Genomic DNA, 11,685 nt, shown 5'->3' with positions numbered 1-11,685 from the left:
CTGGTACTAGTGGTATCGCTACTTTTACACTAGAGTTGACAGTGCTGATCTGTTACTAGTGGTACCCATACACTTACAGTAGATGTGACAGGTCTCCTCCTGTACTACTGATAACCTTACACTTACCCTAGAGGTGACAGGGCTCCTCCTGTTCCAGTGGAGACCGTACACTTATACTAGTGGTGACTGAGCTCCTCTGGCACTAGTGGTTCCTTACACTAACACTAGAGGTGACTGGGCTCCTCTGGTACTAGTGTTTTCTTACACTTTCACTAGACGTGACCTGGCTCCTCCGGCACTAGTGGTTCCTTACACTAACACTAGATGTGACTGGGCTCCTCTGGTACTATTGTTTTCTTACACTAACACTAGACGTGACCTGGCTCCTCCGGTATGGGTGGTACCTTACACTAACACTAGACATGACCGGGCTCCTCCGCTACTAGTGGTTCCTTACACTTATACTAGAGGTGAACGGTCTCCTCTTCTACTAGTTTTAGCCTACACTTAAATTAGAAGTGAGCGGGCTCCACCTGTACTAGTGGTACCCCTAAAATTACACTAGAGGTGATCGTGCTCCTCCTGTACTAGTGTTACCCCTGCACTTACACTAGAGGTTACAGGCTACTCCTGTACTACTGGTACGCTTAAAATTACACCTGAGATGAACGGGCTCATCCTGTACTAGTGGTACCCCTACACTTACACTAGAGGTTACCGGCTACTCCTGTACTAGTGGTACCTCTACACTTAAACTAGAGATGACCGCGCTCCTCCTGTACTCGTGGCACCACTATACGTACACTAGAGGTGACCTGGCTCCTCTAATACTAGTGGTACCTCTACCCTAACACTAGCATTGATCGTGTTCCTCCTGTACCAGTGGTGCCCCTACACTGACACTCGAGGTGACCGTGTTCCTCCTGTACTAGTGGTGCCCCTACACTTACACTAGCTTTGACTGTGGTCCTCCTGTACAAGTGGGGCCCCTACACTTACACTAGTAGTGACCAGGCTCCTCCAGTACTAGTGGTTCCATAAAATTACACTAGAGATGACCGGGCTCCTCCTGTACTAGTGTTACACTACACTTATACTAGAGGTGATCGGGCTCCTCCTGTACTAGTGGAACCCCTAAAATTACACTAAAGATGAACGGACTCATCTTGTAACAGTGGTAAAACGTACACTTACACTAGAGGTTACCGGCTACTCCTGCACTCGTGGTACCACAATAAATAAACTAGAGGTGACCTGGCTCCTTTAATACTGGTGGTACCTCTACCCTAACACTAGCGTTGATCATGCTCCTCCTGTACTAGTGGTGCCCCTACACTTACACTAGCGTTGACCATGCTCCTCCTGTACTAGTGGTGCCCCTACACTTACACCAGTAGTGACCGGGCTCCTCCAGTACTAGTGGTTCCTCACACTTACACTAGAGATGACCGCACTCCTCCTGTATTAGTGGTACCCCTACACTTACACTAGAGGTTACCGGACTCCTCCTGTACTAGTGGTAGCCATACACTTACACAAGAGGTGACCGGACTCCTTCTGTACTAGTGTTACCCCTACACTTACACTAGAGATGCCCACGCTCCTCTGGTACTAGGGGTACCAATATACTTACACAAAGGTGACCTGGCTCCTCTTATACTAGTGGTACCTCTACTCTAACACTAGCATTGACCGTGCTCCGCCTGTACTAGTGGAACCCCTACACTTACACTAGAGGTGAACGGGCTCCTCCTGTACTCCTGCTACCCTACACTTATACTAGAGTTGAGCGGGCTCCTCCTGTACTAGTTGTACCCCTAAATTACAGTGGAGGTGATCGTGCTCCTCCTGTACTAGTGTTACCCCTACACATGCACTAGAGGTTACTGGCTACTCCTGTACTAGTGGTACTCTTACACTTACACTAGAGATGACCGCACTCCTCCTGTACTCGTGGTACCACTATACGTACACTAGAGTTGACCTGGCTCCTCTAATATTGGTGGTACCTCTACACTAACACTAGAGTTGATTGTGCTCCTCCTGTACCAGTGGTGCCACTACACTGACACTCGAGGTGACCATGTTCCTCCTGTACTAGTGGTGCCCCTACACTTACACTAATGGTGACCGTGCTCCTCCGGTACTAGTGGTTCCTCAAACTTACACCAGAGGAGACCGAGCTGCTCCTGCACTAGTGGTTCCTCACACTTGCACTAGAGATGACCGGGCTCCTCCTGTACGCTTGGTACCACTACACTTTCACTAGTGGTTACCGGACTCCTCCTGTACTTGTGGTATGCCTACACTTACACTAGAGATGACCACGCTCCTCCTGTACTAGTGGTACCCCTACACTTACACTAGAGGTTACCAGGCTCCTCCTGTACTAGTTGTACCCCTACACTTATGCGAGAGGTGACCAGACTTCTCCTGTACTAGTGCTACCCCTACACTTACACTAGAGATGACCACGCTCCTCCTGTACTAGTGGTACCACTATACTTACACTAGAGGTGACCTGGCTCCTCTTATGCTAGTGGTACCCCTACACTTACACTAGAGATGACCACGCTCCTCCTGTACTAGTGGTACCACTATACTTACACTATAGGTGACCTGGCTCCTCTTATACTAGTGGTACCCCTACCGTAATACTAGCATTGACCGTGCTCCTCCTGTACTAGTGGAACCCCTACACTTGCACTCGAGGTGATGGTGCTCCTCCTGTACATGTGGTACCCCCACACTTCCACTACTGTTCACCGTGCTCCTCCTACACTTTTGGTAGCCCTACACTAACACTTCTGTTGACCGTGCTCCTCCTACACTAGTGGAACCCCTAAATTTAAACAAGAGGTAACCGTGCTCCTCCGGTACATGTAGTACTGTTGCTCTTAAGCTAGGTGTCTGCATGTTGCTCTTGTATTAGTGGTACCACTACAAATACATTGGAGAGAATAGTGCTCCTCCAGTACTAATCGTACACCTACATTTACCTTAGTGGTGACCGTGCTCCTTCAGTACCTGTGGTACCCTACACATACACTAGAAGTGTACCTGTTCCTCCGGTACGAGCGTTACCCCTACACTTACACTAGTGGTTAACGAGCTGCCATAAACATACATTAATGGTTATCCTGAATCTACATTACTCGTGGGAGTCTTACACTTAGCAACAACAACTTGATTTTCTATAGTGCATTTAATTTTGTAAAAGGTTAGTATGCAGGTACAGCAAGTAAGTAGGAAAATTGGTGGTTCGTAAGTTCATAAAACTTCCCAATGCGCTTCACAGGAGCGTTATCAAACAAGAATTGACACCAAGACACATAGGAAATTGTAGTTTGGATAACCAAAATCTTGATTAAAGAGGCAGGCTTTAATGAGCGTCTTTAAGGTGGAAAGAGAAGTAGAGAGGCGGCGAGATTTAGGGAGGGAGGGCCTTAGCAGCTGAAGACACGGCCGCCAATGTTTGAGAGATTAAATCAGCGAAGTTCAAGAGGCCGGATTTGGATAAGCACAGATATCTCGGAGATTTGTGGAGCTGGAGGGGATTACAGAGATAGGGAGGGGCCAGGCCATGTAAGGATTTGTGAATGAGGATGAGAATTTGAAAATCGAGGCGTTTCTTAACCGGGAGATAATGTTGGTCAGCGATCACAGGGATAATGTATGAATGGTGCTTAGTGCAAGTTAGGACACGGGTAGCAGTGTTTTGGATGACCTCAAGTTAACAGAAATTAGAAAGTGGGAGACCGGCCAGGAATACGTTGGAATAGACAAGTCTAGAGGTAGGCAAGGCATGGTTTCAGCCGGGGAGGAGATGAGACAGGGGTTTGGTCGGGTGATGTTCTAGAGGTGAAATTAGGCGGCTTACTGATGATGCGGTTATGTGGTCGGAAGCTCATCTCGGGGTCAAATATGACACAAGGGTTAAGAAACTGTCCAGATGAGCATCAGATATTTGCCGGGCTGCGGGATGGAGTCCGGTGATTGGGAACGGTGTTCGTGCTGCAGAGAGAAGAAAGTGGGTTTTGGTCTTCCATACGTTTAATTGGAGGAAATTTCTGCTCATCCAGTAATGGATGTCAGAGAAGCACTGCGTTACCTTGGAGAATGTGGAGGGGTCGTGAGTGGTGTATATTTAGAAACTGTTGATGAGATTTCGAATGGGGCACATGTACGCTGACGACAGCCAGCTTTACCTCAGCACCACAACTCCCGTTACCCCCACTGCCTCTAAATTGTCCCGCTGCTTATCCGAGATCAAGCATTGGATCAGCATAACTTTCCTCCAACTCAATGTTGGGTAGACCGAAGCCATAGTCTTCAGCCACCACCACAAACACCATTCACTAGCCAGAGATTCAATCCCTCTCCCTGCACTAAGTATGAGCGTTCGCCTCCATTACTAGTTGAACCCTATATTTATACTAGACTAGCTGAAGTGCCCGGTGGTGCCGAGGGTCTTTTGAGGGCATGCTGTTGTTGGAAGAGAGAGAGAGAGCATGACAGGGGGGTGAGAGAGAGAGAGACTGGGGGGGGAAGAGAGAGAGCGACTGGGGGGGGAAGAGAGAGAGTGACTGGGGGGGGAAGAGAGAGACCGACTGGGGGGGGAAGAGAGAGAGTGACTGGGGGGGGGAAGAGAGAGAGTGACGGGGGGAAGAGAGAGAGCGACTGGGGGGGGAGAGAGAGAGCGACTGGGGGGGAAGAGAGCGAGTAACTGGGGGGAGAAGAGAGCGAGCAACTGGGGGGAAGAGAGCGAGCGACTGGGAGGGAAGAGAGCGAGCGACGGGGGGGAAGAGAGCGAGCGACTGGGGGGAAGAGAGCGAGCGACTGGGGGGAAGAGAGCAAGCGACTGGGGGGGAAGAGAGCGAGCGACTGGGGGGGAAGAGAGCGAGCGACTGGGGGGGGAAGAGAGAGCGTGGCTGGGGGGGAAGAGAGAGAGCGACTGGGGGGAAGAGAGAGAGCGACTGGGGGGTAAGAGAGAGAGCGACTGGGGGGGAAGAGAGAGAGCGACTGGGGGGGAAGAGAGAGAGCGACTGGGGGGGAAGAGAGAGAGCGACTGGGGGGAAGAGAGAGAGCGACTGGGGGGAAGAGAGAGAGCGACTGGGGGGAAGAGAGAGAGCGACTGGGGGTGGGGGGAGGAGGGGGTGGGGAGGGGGAGGAGGGCGAGAGGAGGCAGGGGGAGCGGAGGGGAGAGGGGAGCGGGGGGGGAGGGGAGGGGAGAGGGAGCGGGGGGGGAGGGGAGAGGGAGCGGGGGGGGAGGGGAGTGGGTTAGGGAGGCTCGCCCTCCCGCCCCCCCGGAGGCTCACCCCCTCCGAGGCTCGACCTCGCCCCCCCCCGAGGCTCGCCCCCCCCTCCCCGAGGCTCGCCCCCGCGATCTCCCGAGGCTCGCCTCCCCTCCCCCCCCCGCGATTTCCAGAGGCTCACCCCCCCCGCGATCTCCCGAGGCTCGCCCCCCCCCCATGATCTCCCGAGGCTCGCCCCCCCTCCCCCCCGCGATCTCCTGAGGCTCGCCCCCCCCCGCGATCTCCCGAGGCTCGCGCCCCCCTCCCCCCCCGCGATCTCCCGAGGCTCGCCCCCCTCCCCCCCCCCCCGCGATCTCCTGAGGCTCGCACCCCCCCCACGATCTCCGGAGGCCCGCCCCCCCGCCCGATCCGGCTTCAGGAGCAGAGAGACCCCCGCCCCCCGCCCGAGTCCCGGTTGCCTTGGTAACCCTCCTCCCCTCTCCACCTCCCGATCCCTGGGCGTGAGCGGCCGATTGCGTTAACAAAGACCCTCCTCACCTGTCACGGAGTTGAAGTCTCCGAAAGCGGCCACGGTGCCCCAGGAATCTTCCCCCACGCATTCAGGAGGCGCGGGGAAGAGAGAGAGATACAGACTGCGGGGGGGGGAGGCGGGGGGAGAGTTAGATGCCGCTGCGCTCCTGCTCCGTGGAGCTCCGTGCCGCCACCCGCCGCACCAGCCTTTACTAAGATGGCGGCGGTAGCGGCGCACGGCTGAAGCCCGCTCCTCCAGCCTTCATAAAGATGGCGGCGATCGGGGGCCGCTTGTTGACTGGGGCCGGGAGGTGCCTAGCTCGGGCGTGGGTGCGGAGGAGAGGCCGAGGCTTCGAGGCCTACCTGGAAAAACGGGGAAAGGTAGGAAAATTAATGATATTAGATAAAAGATTTAGAAAGCAATTAACTTTTTTAAAAAACAATATGTGTTTTAAAAGCAACGTTTTTTTTAAAGATGCAGAAAGCGGGAAAAAGAAAGGAAAAGTTTGGAATCAAGATGGTGGCACTCACCTCGGTTCAGAACGATAAGGCCCGCCCACACACACACCGATTGGTCGACCGTCAGGTGACCGAAGCATAGGATTGGTCAATCGTCCCGTCACTCGACCGTAGGAGGGCCCAGCCGCACGCGCCAGCAACCCGGCGTACGATTGGTCGACCTCGAGGTCACTCTATCGCTAATGAGTGGATAATGAGATGCTAATGAGCGGAATGTTGAAGGTTTTTCGGAAACCGCGGGTGCAATTTTTGTCCGGCCGAAACGTAAATACGCTTACCATCATTTTGGAATGGTGAGCTTTCTTTCAACGTAACGCACGTGTAGGTAAGCTCTGTAACTTTTGAGCGCATAGCCGGACAGATGCACACGTGAGGACAGACAGAAGAACAGACAGAAGGACAGACAGACAGAAAGAACGATCCGTTTATATATATAGGTGTGAGCGAGTTCCTCCTGTACTAGTGGTACCGACACTTACACTAGATATGAGCGAGCTCCTCCTGTACTAGTGGTACCGACACTTACACTAGATGTGAGTGAGCTCCTCCTGTACTAGTGGCACTGACACTTTCAAAAGATGTATGCGAGCTCCTCCTGTACTAGTGGTACCTACACTTAAACTAGAAGTGACCAGACTGCTCTGGTACAGGTGGTAGACGTCAGTTACACTGGATGTTAGCGAGCTCCTCCTGTACTAGTGCCAGCTACACTTACACCAGATGTGAGCATTCTCCTCCTGTAATAGTGGCACATTCACTTGCACAGGATGTGGGCATTCTCCTCCTGTGCCATTGGTATCCTACACTTACACCAGGTGTGAGTGGTCTCCTCCTGTACTAGTGGCACCTCCACTTTTATGAGGTATGATGTGCTCCTCAGGTATTGCTCACAGCAGTATGTTTTACACTAGAGCTGACCACACTCCTCCGCTACTAGTGCAACCAATGTACTTCCAGCAGGTGTGACCACATTCCTCCACTACTGGTGATAAACGACACTTACACAAGAGTTGACCCGTGCAAAACATGTGGTGGAAATGTCTGGCACTGATTTTCCGATGTCCAAAATTTCCAGCCCCGCTCTGCCGGCTGGATGAAAATGGGAGATAACATTTTTGGAATTTCCTTCACTACCATCCGTATTCCGACTCACAAACGTCCAACAAACAGATGCTGCTTGTTCCTCAGTGGCGGTGGTCAGGAGCGATTCCTATTGGAATTACTTTATTAGGATTGTTTACTTGGGGAAACTTACCTTCTGAGGAGTCCATGTTTTTGGCCTTTTACTATCTACAGCTCACCAACGGTTTCTCCATCACCACCGATGATGAGGGATGTGTTGGCTTGCCCGTGTACCCATGTCTATGGAGAGCAAAGAGAGGGAAATGATGAGGAGCAGCGGGACAAGCAGCCAGCTAGAGACTCGATTAAGGAAGAAGTTGCACAGAAGAGCCCAGTGCCCACTGTCAGATATCTGTGATCGCAGGTCAGAGGCGGCACCGGAACAGGAATAAGATCAGAGACGTATGAAAAATAAACCAGTCCCGCTATCACGGAGCTTGCCCCCACAACTACAGAGCCTCCCATCGGAAAACATTCTGATTCAATTTTTACAATTAATTACATAGAATCTACAGCACAGAAACAGGCCATTCGGCCCCACTGATCCAGGCCGCTTTTTATGCTGCACACGAGACTCTTCCCACCCTACTTAATGTAAACCTATTGACATATCATTTTTTTCCTTTCTCCCGCATGTATTGAACTAGGTTTCCCTTAAATATATCTAAGCTATTTGCCTCATTTATTCCATATTCTAGGAATCTACATGCTCACAACTATCTGAGTAAATACGTTTCTCCTGAATTCCCTATTGGATTTATTAGGGAATATTAAACGTGCTCCTTAGTTTAGGATACTCCAGCAGGTGGAAACATCTTCTCTACATCTCCCCTATCAAAGCCCTTCATAAGTTTAAAGACATCAATCAGGTCACCCATCAGCTTTCTCTTTTCTTGAGTTATAACCTCTCAGTTCTGGTATAAATCTTGTAAATATTTGTTGAAACGTTTCCAGTGACTCTCTATACTTTTAGTAATACGTCTATCTCACTGTGACACTCCACCTTGCCCAAATTATTTCCCCTTATCCAAATAGTGCTAAAAATGAAACGCAGCCAATCTGTGTGCTTTCCTTTTCTGATAAAACCCCAGGGACCCTGCCGATTCCTACAATTATGGGCTCTTTCATGCCAGACTCTCCCCTCTCCTCAGTGGGCCTTTTGCAACAGGCGGTTGTGAACATATTGACTGATGCTGTCCAGCATGTTTCTTGTGGGGCTGAGGCAACACTTCCTTATATTTGGTGTTGGGTTGTTTTCCCTTAAAGAAGAAAGTGCAGAGAGTGAAGACGCTCCGTTTGGCTGTATCTGGAATGTAACCCAGGGGCCAGAAAGCGGTACTTAATGTGGGTGATAACAGGGGCAGAAAGCAGATAATAAGCGTCATGTGATTCTTCCATTGATTTCCGACCTGTCAGTCTTATTGAATGAAGGCCTGTTGGGAAAGGATGGTGTGGGCTGAACGTTATTGAGGAAACTCTGGAACATTGCTATCCAACTGTCTGGTGATTAATGAAATGAGGCCCGGGGTTGGCAAAGGTTAAAATGGTTATTATAGCGCACTGTTACATGGGGCACTGACTCATGTTACCTTGGCTGCTCCGGAGAGTTCACTGATCATCGCCTGGCTTTCAGTAGCCATTGTATTGTAAGATTAGTAGTTGAGAGCCTTTCTTTGGTCCACTCACCACATCCTCCCAGCCCGATGGCCGCCCTCTCAATGCTCATTTAATTTTGATCGTTTGGAGTGCCGTAAAACTCACGATGCTTTGCCCTGATTGTTATGGATCCAGTGGCAGTGGACTGGGTTCTAGTGACTGAATTGGGCCCGTTTGATTACTATAACTGATTGACCAGTAAACGGGTGCTCTCCGTTTTCTAAACCCCAGACAGGGTTTTAGTGTATACTGATTATTTCCATCTGGCAAGGGAAGGGCGTGCGCTTTTCACGCAGAACAGTTCGATATTTAGCATAAAGCCGCGAGCTGGAGCTGGCACCACATCTGGTTCCACATCTGGATCCTTCCCATCATGCTCCCGTTTTATGGTCAGGGATAACTTTGCATCGGTGATCAATCACGGGTTTATTCTCCCTCAGCTAGTGGGATAGTGGACAGTGGGATATTAAAGTGAGGCGTCACATCCCCCCCCCTTATTAACCATTACAGCAAACCCTTTCGGAGCCAATACTTTCCATCATCCGTACAGGGCAGATTGAGTACAGCTTGACATGGTGAAATCTGTAGGGAGCTGTTCAGGGCCCATTAGTTGAGAACAGTCACTAATCTGTGACACTCTCTGCCCCAGTGCTGATTGCAGTTGAACACGTTGTGAATCGTGGTCCGATTCCTTTCCTGTGCTGAGCTAGGAGATTGTGATGATCAGCAGTTCAGTACCACTGATGGAATCAGTAGAATCCAACCCCACGGATCATTGTAAATGGACCGAACCACCTAGATACATGTGAGTGACGGGATTGTCCAGGATAGACTGGTTATGACAAGATAAACATCATCACAGACCAACCCCACTGATCATTGTAAATGGACAGAAAAAATTAGATATGTGTGGGTGAGGGAACTGACAGGATGGACTTTTCATTACAACAACAACAACGTTCATTTATGTAGCGCATTTAACTTACTGAAATAACCCAAGGCACGTTACATGAGCGTAATCAGACAAAATGTGATAGGGAACGAAAGAAGGATCCACGTGTTCAGGTGACCATAAGCGGGACCAGAGGTAGGTTAAAAGCAGAGTCTTAAAGGAGAGAACTTACGGGTCTTAGGAAGGGAATTCCAGAGTTTTTTGCCAAGGCAGCTAAAGTCACGGCCTCCAATGATGGGGCGAAGGAAGTGGAGGATACACAAGAGGCCAGAGAATGAGCAATGAACAGCTCTGTGATTGGGAGCAGCGAGGTCATGGAGGGATTTGAACAGGAGAATGAGAATTTTTAAATCGAGTCCTTGCTGGAACAGGATCCAATGTAGTTCAACGAACAGACGGTGGTGAGTGATTGGGACTTGGTGCGAGTTCGGTTATGGGCAGCAGAGTTTTGGGTGACCTTCACAGTTTATGGAGGGTACAAGATGGGAATCGGGATAGGATAGCATTCGACAAACCAGATCTGGAGTTGGCAAAGCTTGGAGGGATTTAGCAGCAGAAGGGGCAGAGCTGGGTGACGTTACATGGTCTTTGTGTTGAAAACGATCTGGGGTCAGAAGCTCAGCTCAGGATCAAATGGGAGGCCGGGAATGTGAACATTCTGTTTGAACCAGAGACATTGGCCAGGAAGGGAGATGGAACCTATGGCTAGAAAACGGAGTTTGACGCTGGGACCAACGACAATGGAGACAGTCTGCCCAATGTTTAATTGAAGGAAATGTTGACTCATCCAGGACCGCATGTCAGTGAATAATTTGATATCACAGAATCAGTGGAGGTGTGGAGGGAGCTGTTACTGAGGTAGAGAGATGTGTCGTCAGTGCATATATGGATGATGTTGCTAAGGGGCAGAATATAGATAGATGGGTGAAAGAATATACCCTTCGGGGACCCCTGAGGTAAATGTGCAAAATCTCGAATATAAGGCATTGCAGGATATTCTTTGGCTTTGACTGCATAGGGAAGAGTGGAACCAGGTGATGGCAGTTCACTCAGCTGGGAAATGGAGGAATGACGTTGGAGAAGGATGGTGTAGTAAACCTGTCAAAGCCGGGAGAAATTAGAATGGAAAATGCATCATGGTGACAGTCGCATAAAAATATCATTTGTGACTTCAATAATAACGGTTTGGGTGCAGTGACAAGGGCAGAAATTTGGGTGGAAAAATTCAAACATGGGGTTGCCAGAAAAATCTGGGAGACGACTATGGGTTCAAGGAGAAGAATAGTAGGTTGGAAATGGGGCTGATGTTTGAAAAGACAGAGGGTCAATTGTGGATTTGTTAGGTGGTTGCGATGACGGCAGATATGAAAGGGTGTGAACAGTGCCTGAGCTGAGGGGACCCTACATAGCATCAGCTCATGAGATCTAGAAACGGAAGCTGGGTGATCAGCAGCTTAGTGGGAATAGAATCGGGAGAGCACGAGGTGGGGCTCATGGACAAAATGAGCACGGTGTGGACACAATGGGAAATGGGGAAGCTTGACACCATCCAGGACAAAGCAGCCCGCTTGATTGGCACCCGATCCACCACCTTCGCATTCACTCCCTCCACCACCGACTTACCATGGCTGCAGTGTGTACCATCTACAAGACGCACTACAGCAACTCACC

This window comes from Somniosus microcephalus, unplaced genomic scaffold (assembly GCF_052327205.1).
Source record: "Somniosus microcephalus isolate GS21.2 unplaced genomic scaffold, FLI_Smic_1.0 unresolved_chr2, whole genome shotgun sequence".
In the NCBI taxonomy this organism is placed as follows: Eukaryota; Metazoa; Chordata; class Chondrichthyes; order Squaliformes; family Somniosidae; genus Somniosus; species Somniosus microcephalus.
The sequence above is the reverse complement of the archived record's forward strand: the minus strand, read 5'-3'. Positions refer to the sequence as shown.